General features: G+C 37.6%; 1 protein-coding gene across 4 annotated transcripts in view; it reads right to left on the reverse strand.

Annotated features, from left to right (window-relative positions):
* Positions 1-12,758, reverse strand: part of NPEPPS (aminopeptidase puromycin sensitive) — a 119,622-nt gene that overhangs the window by 44,976 nt on the left and 61,888 nt on the right. The window lies entirely within an intron of this gene.

Raw genomic sequence — 12,758 nt, forward strand, 5'->3', positions numbered from 1 at the left:
CCCTGCTATAAAGACCAATCCTATTCAAGCTCTAAAAATACAATACTTTACAGAGAGCTCTCTTTGTGGAGATCCAAAAAGCTAAAGTTCCACAAAGTTTTTCGAAACAGTAATTTTTCATTGGGAGGTTACTTGAAGTATAATGGGCTGTGATGAGGTATACTTTCTAGGAAACCTCAGAAAATTGATTGAGTCAGCATATTCCAAAATTGAGGTGGGATTTCAAAACGAATCAGAGAATTATAGTCAAAAAATATTTACTAAGTGCCTACTATGTGGCAAGCAGTATGCTAAGTAAGCTCTGGGGATATGAAGAAAGGCAAAAGATAGCATCTGCTCTCAAGGAACTCAACAGTCAAACGCAACAGAAATACAACAACTATATAGAAACAAGCTATGTACAGGACAAGTAAGAATAAATAACAGAAGGGGAAGCACTAAGAGCAATACCTTCATTTTGCAAAAACAAGTAAACAGATTCAGGGAATTAAAGTGACTTTCCCAAGCTCACACAGGATAATAATAAGTGGTAAAGCCAGGATCTGAATTCAGATCAGAAGATCATAAATTTAGAACCATGAGAGATTTTATGAGGTCACGTATACAACCACCTTTGACTTTACACATTCTCAGACTGTAAATTCATCACTGTACACAACCCTAGATAAGTGTCCATCATGATTTCTTTTTAGTAAAACTAACACTAATAGAACTCATTCTTTATCTTACAGGAATCAAACCAAGGTAGGAATCTTTAAGAAATGTTTTTAATGTAACTTTCTTTTGGAGCCTCCTAGAGTTCAGTGTTAAGACGGCCAAAATCTCCTCTTATTCTAATTACTCAAAACGCAGATTCCTGGACATAACAGAAATCCAACATTTGTACTCTACATTATTTATCAAGTTTCTAGATTTAAACGACAATGAACCTTGACCAACAAAAAGCTAGAGATTAGCTCCAACCTAAGTCCCCTGTTTCCAAGGTAGGTATCATGCGCAGCACTTAGGGGAGAAAAAACCCCCACACATTGTTTATAAATGTTCCTTTCTGGCCAATACGTGACATAGCTCTTGGGGAAACTACACACAAAGATCAGATACACCCCAGTGAAGGATGCTAATGTTCACTCAAAACTTAAGAAACAAGCTTCAATATTTCAGTAAATGGAAAAGATCCAACAGAACAGTAATCTTAATAAATGAAGTATCCTCTATACATTTATATCCTACAAAATGTAACATGTAGATAACTATGAAACATTTAATACACATGTTCTAATAGTTACTTTCTAGTTAATGGAACCTAATAATCATAACTTTGCTTTAAAAGCTGGAAACAGGGGGGCGGAAACAGGGGGGCGGAAACAGGGGGGCGGAGCCAAGATGGCAGAATAGAAAGACGCACATACACATAGCTCCGAACCCACAACCCATAGAATATCTGTAAAAAAGAACCCCCGGAGAATTCTGGAGCAGCAGAAGCCACAGAACAGAGGAGTGGATGAGATTTCTGTTCCAGAGAGCCCTGCAAACCTCTCGCAAAAGGTCCGTCGCGCTGCAGACGCAGAGTCGAGCCCAGCCCTGCTGTGGCCATGCGGCACCGAGAGGAGCAGATCTGAGCAGGCTTCAGGGACGGAATCACCAGCAGCTGCGCGGGTCCCTCCACCCACAGGTGACAAGGGTCGGCGAGAGGGTCTCTTTGGCGGGTCGAGAGGGGAGCGGGGTGCCCCCATAACTCAGGCCCCCTCGGGAGGCAGCAGCAGAAGCGGGAGCAGACCAGGGCTCCCCAAGCAGGCAGGAGCCTGGATCCATTGTTGAAGGTCTCTGCATAAACCCCCTGAGGGAACTGAGCTTGTGAGGCGGCCCTGCCCCTACCTGAGCATCTGAACTTAATCTCACACTGAATAGCAGCCCCACCCCCACTGAAAGCCCTGAGGCTGGGAAGCAGCATTTGAATCTCAGACTCTAAGCACTGGCTGGGAGGATCAGGAGGCAAAGCAGGTGTGAAGAGAATATTCAGAAGTCAAGTCACTGGCTGGGAAAATGCCCAGAAAAGGGAAAAGAAATAAGACTATAGAAGGTTACTTTCTTGGTGAACAGGTATTTCCTCCCTTCCTTTCTGATGAGGAAGAACAATGCTTACCATCAGGGAAAGACACAGAAGTCAAGGCTTCTGTATCCCAGCCCACTCAATGGGCTCAGACCATGGAAGAGCTCAAAAAGAACTTTGAAAATCAAGTTAGAGAGGTGGAGGAAAAGCTGGGAAGAGAAATGAGAGAGATGCAGGTAAAGCATGAACAGCAGGTCAGCACCCTGCTAAAGGAGACCCAAAAAAATGCTGAAGAAAATAACACCTTGAAAAATAGGCTAACTCAATTGGCAAAAGAGGTCCAAAAAGCCAATGAGGAGAAGAATGCTTTCAAAAGCAGAATTAGCCAAATGGAAAAGGAGGTCCAAAAGCTCACTGAACAAAATAGTTCTTTCAAAATTAGAATGGAACAGATGGAGGCTAATGACTTTATGAGGAACCAAGAAATCACAAAACAAAACCAAAAGAATGAAAAAATGGAAGATAATATGAACATAAGATGAATATGAAAAACAACTGACCTTGAAAATAGATCCAGGAGAGACAATTTAAAAATTATGGGCCTACCTGAAAGCCATGATCAAAAAAAGAGCCTAGACATCACCTTTCATGAAATCATCAAGGAAAACTGCCCTGAGATTCTAGAACCAGAGGGCAAAATAAATATTCAAGGAATCCACAGAACACCGCCTGAAAGAGAACCAAAAAGAGAAATTCCTAGGAACATTGTGACCAAATTCCAGAGTTCCCAGGTTAAGGAGAAAATATTGCAAGCAGCTAGAAAGAAACAATTCAAGTACTGTGGAAATACAATCAGGATAACACAAGATCTAGCAGCTTCTACATTAAGGATCGAAGGGCATGGAATAGGATATTCCAGAAGTCAAAGGAACTAGGACTAAAACCAAGAATCACCTACCCAGCAAAACTGAGTATACTACTTCAGGGGAAAAATTGGTCTTTCAATGAAATAGAGGACTTTCAAGCATTCTTGATGAAAAGACCAGAGCTGAAAAGAAAATTTGACTTTCAAACACAAGAATGAAGAGAACCATGAAAAGGTAAACAGCAAAGAGAAGTCATAAGGGACTTATAAAAGTTGAACTGTTTACATCCTTACATGGAAAGACAATATTAGTAACTCTTGAAACTATTCAGTATCTGGGTACTGGGTGGGATTACACACACACACATGCACACGCACACGCACACACACATAGAGACAGAATGCACAGAGTGAATTGAAGAGGATGGGATCATATCTTAAAATAATGAAATCAAGTAGTGAGAGAGAAATATATTGGGAGGAGAAAGGGAGAAATGGAATGGGGCAAATTATCTCTCATAAAAGAGGCAAGCAAAAGACTTACTAGTGGAGGGATAAAGAGGGGAGGTGAGAGAAAAACATGAAGTTTACTCTCATCACATTCCACTAAAGGAAGGAATAAAATGCACATTCATTTTGGTATGAAAACCTATCTTACAATACAGGAAAGTGGGGGATAAGGGGATAAGCAGGGTGGGGGGGATGATGGAAGGGAGGTCATGGGGAGGACGGAGCAATCTGAGGTCGACACTCATGGGGAGAGACAGGATCAAAAGAGAGAATAGAAGTAATGGGGGGCAGGATAGGATGGAAGGAAATATAGTTAGTCTTATACAACACGACTATTATGGAAGTCATTTGCAAAACTACACAGATTTGGCTATATTGAATTGCTTGCCTTCCAAAGGGAAGGGGTGGGGAGGGAGGGATGAAGAGAAGGTGGAACTCAAAGTTTTAGGAACAACTGTCGAGTACTGTTCTTGCCACTACGAAATAAGAAATACAGGTAAAGGGGTATAGAAAGTTGTCTGGCCCTACAGGACAAAAGAGAAGATGGAGACAAGGGCAGAGAGGGATGATAGAAGAGAGAGCAGATTGGTGATAGGGGCAATTAGAATGCTCGGTGTTTTGGGGTGGGGGGAGGGGACAAAAGGGGAGAAAATTTGGAACCCAAAATTTTGTTAAAATGAATGTTAAAAGTTAAATAAATAAAAGAGAGAGAAAAAAAGCTGGAAACAGAAACATAAAAAAAGTAAAAAAAACAAAAAACAAAAAACTTTACAGGGACTCCTGAAAAATCATTATAGTTTTATTGTTAAAGACAGATACCTGAGGTGCTCTGTAACTGCTATTTTAATTTTAAAGTGTCTGACAGAATAGGAGAAACTAAGGTTGATAAACTAGAAAAGTTAGTTTAAAAAATTATACAAGAATAACAATTACAAGATAAACACAGGATTAGCTTTATATGCCATTTGTACAAAGCATTTGCCTTATATTTGACTATAATTTGAATGTACTCTAGATTAACTTGCAATGGTGATTAAAAACAAAGGAGAGAATATCACTATAAACACTTTTCTAAATTTAAAAAATTACCAGTGAAAGCACCACTAAGATTTAAAGTAAAATCTCAATTAACCGGAAGATACAAGGCTCTGATTAACTGAATAACAACCAGAAAAATCTCTGCTCCCCTTTAATCTCCTGTTAAGTACCATCCTAAAAATATTATTTAGCCCTCTTTCCTGCTCTTATGCTGAACCTAATTTTAATCATACTTTTATGACTGGAGATCTATCTACACTATTGTTTTTCTGTTCAATAATGACAAGAATAGGAATGCAGCTTTCCTTAAAATGGTTAAGTAGTATCTATCTAAAACCATCATCAGCAAGCATTATCTGTAATGGGGATAAGTTCAAAGCCTTCCCTAAAAGATCAGCGTTTTGTGAAGCAAGGATGCCCACTATCATCACCATCATTCTATTCTGTTCTAGAAATGCTAGCTACAGCAGTAAGAGAAGAAAAAGAAATTGAATTACAATAGGCAACGAGGAAACAAAACAAAACAATCACTCTTTAGAGCTGATATGATCACTTAGAGAATCCTAGAAAACCAATTAAAAAACTAGTTGAAATAATCAGCAACTTTGGCAAAATTGTAGAATATAAAATAAATCCACATAAATCATCACCATTTTTATGTATTATCAACATAGCCCAAAAGCAAAGAGATGAAAAGAAAAATTTCATTTAAAATAACTGTAGACATAAAATATTTGAGAGTTTACTTGGCAAAACAAACCCAGGAACTATGTGAACATAGTTATAAAACTCTCTTTTCACAGATGAAGTCAGATCTAAACAACTGGAAAAATATTAATTGTTCATGGGTAGGCTGAGCTAATATAATGAAAATGACAATTCTACCTAAATTAACCTACTTAGCCATAACAATCAAACTACCAAAAAATTATTTTATTGAGCTAAAAGAAATCATAATAAAATTCATTTGGAAAAATAAAAAGTCAAAAATATCAAGGGAATAGGTGAAAAAAAAAATATGAAGGTGGAATAGCCATACCAGATCTAACTGTACTACAATAATCATCAAAACAATCTGGTACTGGCTAAGAAATAGAGTGGACTAGATTAGGTACACAATACACTGTAGTAAATGCCCATAGTAATTTAGTTTGATAAACCCAAAGATCCAACAACTCACTACTGGACAAAAACTGCTTGGAAAACCAGAAAACAGTTGGGCAGAAACAAGGTACAGACCAACATTTCACATCATTTATCAAGATAAGATCAAACTGGGGACATGGTTTAGACATAATGGGTGATATCATAAGCAAATTAGGGGAGCAAGAAATAGTTCCTCTGTCAGCTCTATGGATAAGGGAAGAATTTAGAACCAAAGAAGAGAGAGCATTACAAAATATAAAAATGGATAATTTTGATTATATTAAATTTAAAATGTTTTGTAGAAACAAAACCAATGCAACAAAAATTAGAAGGAAAGCAGAAAACTAGGGGGAAATTTTACACCAACTATCTCTGATAAAGGCCTCATTTCTCAAATATATAATCAAGTCAAATTTATAAGAGTACAAGTCATTCCCCAATAGCTGTATGGTAAAAAGATATGAACAGTTTTCAGATGAAGAAATTAAATCAATAGACATCTGAAAAAATGGTCTAAATCACTATTGATAAGGGAAATGCAAATCAAAACAACACGAAGGTACCACCTCACACCTATCAGATTGGCTAACATGACAAAACAGGAAGCATTGAAATTATGTCCAAAGGGCTATGTAACTGTGTATACCATATCCTTTGATCCAGCAATACCACTACTAGGTCCGTATCCCAAAGAGATCATAAAAAAGGGAAAAGAACCCACACATACAACAATATTTATAGCAGGTCTTTTTGTGGGGGCAAAGAATTGGAAATGAAGGGGATGCCCATCACCTGGAGAATGGCTGAACAAGCTGTGGTATGTAAGAATAATGGAATACTACTGCGCCATAAGACATGATGAGCAGGTGGATTTCAGAAAAACCTGGACTTAGGTGAATTGATGCTGTGAAGGGAGCAGGACCAAGAGAACACTGTACACTGTGTGATGATGAACTGAGACACAGCTCTTCTCAGCAACACGACGATCTCAGACAAGTCTAAAAGACTCATGACGGAAAGTGCCATCCACATCTAGAGAAAGACTTATGGAGTCTGAATGCAGATCAAAGAATACTTTTCTCTCATGATCTTCCCCTTTTGTTCTGATTCTTCCTTGACAACATGACTAATGTGGATATATGTCTAATAGGATTGTACATGTATAACCTCTACCAGATTGCATGTTGTCTTGGAAAGGGGAGGAGAAAAAATCTTGGAAAATTTGGAACTCCAAATCTTATAAAAGTGAATACTGCAAACAATCTTTACATGTAATTGGAAAAAATAAAATACTATTAAGTGGGGGAAAAAATATGAGCAGGTGGATTTCAAAAAAACCAGGAAAGACTTACATGAACTGATGCTTAAGTAAACAGATCGGGAGAAAATTATACACATTAATGCAACAATTGTGTGATGGTGAACTCCGGCAGACTTAGCTCTTCTCAACAATATAATGATCTTAGACAATTCCAAAAGACTTGTGATAGAAAATGCTAGCCACATCCAGAGAAAAAACTATGGAGTTGGAATGCAGATTGGAGCATACTATTTTCACCTTTTTCTTTCTTTCTTGTGGTTCGTGCTTGTAATGGAATACTATCATGCTAAAAAAAATGATGAGCAGGTTGATTTCAGAAAAACTTGGAAGGACTTGCATGAATTAACACAAAGTGAAGTGAGCAGATCCAGGAGAACACTGACACAATAACAGTGATATTCTACGATGATCAACTGTGAACGATTTAGCAATTCTCAGCAATACAATGATGCAAGACAATTCCAAAGGATGCATGATGAAAAATGCTATCTACCTCCAGGGAAAGAACTGATAAAGTCTGAATGCAGATCAAAACATACTATTTTTCACTTTCTTTCTCTTTTTTTTGTTCTAGTATTCTTTCACAAAATGATTAATATATATGTATAAGCTTATCAGATTGCTTACCATCTTAGGGAGGGAGGAAAGGAAGAAGAACAATCTGGAACTCTAATTTTTTTTTGAAAAGAATGTTAAAAATTGTTTTTCCTGTAACTGGGGAAAATATTAAAAAAAATAATGACTGAGATCAATGTAAAGTATAGAAGATAGCTCTACTTAATTGTAAACTCCTTTCTTTTAAACAATCTCTGACTAAATCTCTCATTGTTTTCTTTAAGCTGAATAAAGGAAAAATCAAACTAAGGTGTGACTATAGTTAAACTTGAAAAATAATTTTAAGTTTCATCTCACTTATTCTTCCTCAATCCATTCGCCATTTTTGTTCTTTCCAAAAGATCTTATCACAAGTGCGTGTGTATCTTACTTACAAGCATAATAAATAACCAATGTAAATAGCATCAAAATGCCTTTTCAGTTAAAGTGGGATATAATTTCTCCAGAAAAATGGAAGCTACTAGAAAGCGAGTGGAGACATATGCATTCAGGACTATGCTGGAAGGAAAATTATAAAATCAACATTTGAGAAAAGCGAAGTATGTCAAACTTTTCATTCCTAAAATAGGAATACTAGTCCTCAGAACTTGAAAATTAGTTATGTTCACATTAAGGTAGATGTCTGAAATTTTGATGACATTTCACAAAGAAGCAATGTTATAAATTAGAGGCTTCTTTGGCCTAGACTATAAAAATCTACTTAAACCTATAGTGTAGTGTTAATACAGGTATGATACTACTTGATAGGGGTGTGTGTGTATTTTCTTCTGCTGTATGTTTTGCTTTTCATTAAAAATCAGAGAGTCAAGCTAAGTTCTGTGTTATTATATCTTTCAATGAATGTAATCTCTGAATGTAGCTATCGACATGGGAAATATCGTGAAGTAGACCACACAGTGCAACAGAAGGAATTTAAAATGTTTTTGGAGGGAAGTGGGGGAGAGGTAAAGGAAGCGTGTGTGTGCGTGTGTGTGTGTGTGTGTGTGTGTGTGTGTGTTTTACAGTTTAACTATTATGAAGAGGAATAAAATTTACTGCTTCAAAACAGGGATAAATATGACATACTATTGTACTGTAAGAAACGATAAGATGGTATCAGAAAAACATGGCAAGAGTTTTATGAGATGATATAGAGAGAAGAGGGCCGAAGCAAGAGAAAATTTTACACGTTAACAATAATATTACAAAGACAATTTTTATACTAAGACAAAATTATTTTTCCTTTAAAAAATATTTATTAATATTGTATTTTTCCCCAGTTACATGTAAAAACCATTTCTAATATTTTTTTTAATTTTGAGTTCCAAATTTCCTCTCTCCACCTTACCCCTCCCTGAGACAGTAAACAATTTAATATAGATTGTACATGTTTAATCGTACAAAACATATTACCATTCTACTCACATTATGAAAGACATAAATCCAAAGGAAAAAACAAAATAAAATACAGAAAGTAAAAAATAGTATGCTTTGATTTGTATTAGAACTCCATCAGTTCTTTCTCTGGAGGCAAATAGCATTTTTCATCATGATTCCTTTGGAATTGTCTTGGATCATTCATTACATCGCTGAGAATAACTACATCATTCATGGTTGATCATCATACTGTACTGCTATTACTGTATACCATGTTCCCTTGGTGCTACTCATTTCACTTTTCATCAGTTCATGTAAGTCTTTCCAGGTTTTTCTGAAATCATCCTACTTTTAATTTCCTATAGCACAGCATACTCTTATTACAATCATATACTACCACTTGTTCAGCCATTCTGCAATTGCTGGGCATCCCCTCAATTTCCAATTATCTGTTGCTGTAAATATTTTTGTACAAATAGGTCTTTTTTCCTTTTTGTTTTGATCTCTTTGTGATACAGAACTAGTAGTGGTATTGCTGGATTAAAAGGGAATGCAGTTTTATAACCCTTTGGGCACAGTTCCAACTTGCTCTCCAGAATTTGATCAGTTCACAAATCCATCAACATGCACCTGTGTCCCAATTTTCTTATACCTCCCCTCCAACATTTATTATTCTCCTTTTCTGCCATATTAGCCAATCTGATAGGTGTAAGTGGTACTCAAGAGTTATCTTAATTTGCATTTCTCTAATCAACAGTGATTTAGAGTATTTTTTCGCATGATTATACATAACTTTAATTTCTTTATTTAAAAACTATATGTTCATATCCTTTGACCATTTATTAATTGGAAAATGACTTGTAAGAAAAAACTCTTTGGAACTCTGACCAAAACAACAACCAACTACAATTACGGATGAAACTCAGATTGTAGGAAAGAAGTGATGGAATACAGATTCAGACTTTTTTTTGACATGGTCAATGTGGAAATTTGTTTTGCTTGATTATACATTTGTAACAAAGGTTTTAGTTTTCTCGCTTTCTCAATGAAGGCAGGAGGAAAGACAAGGCAGAAGGAAGAGAATGAGGAACTGAAAATACAATTTTAAATTACAGCAGGATCTAGTATTTCCCGTACCTTCCTGTCACTTATATAACAAACAGTTGAAGGCTACTGTAGCATCTTAATAGTAATATTCTCAATTTGATGCTATAACATACTCATTTGTACTCTTGTGGAAGTTTCCAAAGGATTAAAGTTGTTGATCATCCAAAGGGCAACAGAGAGGTGCAAGGACAGCATGAACACAGAATGAAAAATATTACCAACAAAAAACTTGCACAGGAGTAGTGTAATGGATATTGGAAAAGAGGATTTAATGAAAAAAGGAGGTATATTGGCTTGGCACAGAAAGTCAAGAGATTCAGAAGAAAGCTCCAAAAATACTGGGTGGGTGTCCTGAGGAAGATGTTATAAAAGTACACAGACAGAAAGGCATGGAGGAACATTGCACTCTACACTAACATATTACCACATCAACAACTACGTAGATCCAAAGTATCTTTGAAATCTAAAAGGCTTTTGCATGATAGTCTGGGAAATTATCTGCCTTATAATTATAACACCGCTTTTATAAGACAATCAGTTCTCTAGTATTTCATTTTCTTGAAGTGTCATTATTACGGATATCCACCCATGATGCTCATTTCACTCCCAGTTCAACTCTCTCTCCAAACTGCTTCAATTTCCCACCAGCTACCTTGTCCACCTTGGAATGCCTCCACCCTAAGGCCTGCTACCTGGCTGGTGAGTTCTTACCCAAGATCTCCATTTCCCAAGGAGCCTCAACTATGCTCTTCACTTCACTTTCAGCTTAACTCCCTCTCTAGAATGCTTCTAATGGTTACAGTTATTCTCACCTCCTTCCCCTTTATCCTTCCTCTTCTGTTCTTCCTCCTTTCACTATTAGAATGCAAACTTTTTTAAAAAAAGAATCTAAGCTTCTGGACAGCAGGAACCATCTTGTTTGTTTACCATAAAGATGTTAATTTTATTGCATAAGTCAGTCAACAGGCATTTATTAGACACCTACTATGTGCCAGGTATTTGTTTTCCTGTGTTTGTGTTCCAATGCTTGGCACAGTGCTTGGCACATACTAAAACAATGAATGCTTTACTTACACAGGAAAAGAGAATATGATACCTGAAAGAAAAACTGAGCAGAATAGCAGCTGTGTGGCATGGTACCCAGAGAGAAGACAATGTTGTAATCTGTGGAATCTCTTTTACCTGAGAATGGCAAAATGAAGAGCGAAAGAAATTTTTCAAAATATTTTTCCCCTAACCACAGTTCTGAGCATCTTCAGTTAGTGGATGAGAGATAATAAATTGACCTGGACCCCATTCAATCTAACCTCTGCTTTACAAAATCCTTTTCTTCCTTTAAGACCTACGGGGGGGGGGGGGGGGGGGGGGGGGCAGAGCCAACATGGCAGAGTAGAAAGATGCATATACTCTCATGCTTCGCCCACAGCCCACAAAATACCTGTAAAAAATGACTCTCAACAAATTCTAGAGCAGCAGAAGTCACAGAACAACAGAGTGAAAGAGGTTTCCAGCTAAAGGTAACATGGAAGGCTGACAGGAAAGGTCTCTCTCATGGGACGCTGAGCGGAGCAGAGCCTAGCCTTGGCCACATGGCACTGGGAGGAACAGTATCTGAACAGACTTCCAGAGCAGAATTCCCAGCAGAGAAGGTTCCAGATCCCTCAACCCACAAGCAAAAAAGAAAGCTCCAAAGGTCAGTGTGGGAGGGCTTTCCCAGTTGGGCGAGAGGGGAACTGGATTCCCACAGAACTGGCCCCAGGCTTCGGTATCAGCAGCAGCAGCCAGTGGCAGGCAGCTACACAGAAGCAAACCTGGGTCCACTGTCCACGCAGCTGATCTGAACCTCAGCCCTCAGTGGTGGGCCTGCCCCCACCCAAAGCCCCTGGGGGAGTTGAGCAGCTGATCTGTATCTTAAGTCTTGAGCACAGTACTGGGGAGAGGAGGAGCACTAGGACCCTCCTCTTGACAAAGGATTCAGAAGTCGAGTAAGTGGCTGGGAAAATGCCCAAAAAAGGGGAAAAAAAAATAACACCATAGAAGGTTACTTTCTTGGTGAACAGGTGTCTCCTTCCATCCTTTCAGATGAGGAAGAATAAGGCATATTGTCAGAGGAAGTCAAGGAATCTGCCTCCAGTACCTTCAAAATGAACATGAAATGGGCTCAGGCCACAGAAAAGCTTGAAAAGTGTGTCAGCAGCCTGCTAAAGGAGAATCAAAAAAATGCTGAGGAAAATAACACCTTTAAAAAGACATTAACTCAACTGGAAAAAGAGGTCCAAAAAGCCAATGAGGAGAAGGAGGTTTTAAAAAGCAGAATTAACCAAATGGAAAAGAAGGTTCAAAAGCTCACTGAACAAAATAGTTCTTTAAAAGAGAGAATTGAATTTAGGGAAGCTAATAACTATGAGATAAACCAAGAAGTTAGAAAACAAAACCAAAAGATTGAAAAAATAGAAGATAATATGAAACATCTCATTGGAAAACAAACTGACCTGGAAAATAGATCCAGGAGAGACAATTTAAAAATTATGGGACTACCTGAAAGCCATGATCAAAAAAAGAGCCTAGACATCATCTTTCATGAAATTATCAAGTAAAACTGCCCTGATATTTTAGAACCAGAGGGCAAAATCAATACTGAAAGAATCTACCGATCACCCCCTGAAAGACAGCCAAAAACAGAAACTCCTAGGAATGTTGTGGCCAAATTTCAGAGTTCCCAGGTCAAGGAGAAAATATTGTGAGCAGCT

This window comes from Notamacropus eugenii, chromosome 2 (assembly GCF_028372415.1).
Source record: "Notamacropus eugenii isolate mMacEug1 chromosome 2, mMacEug1.pri_v2, whole genome shotgun sequence".
In the NCBI taxonomy this organism is placed as follows: Eukaryota; Metazoa; Chordata; class Mammalia; order Diprotodontia; family Macropodidae; genus Notamacropus; species Notamacropus eugenii.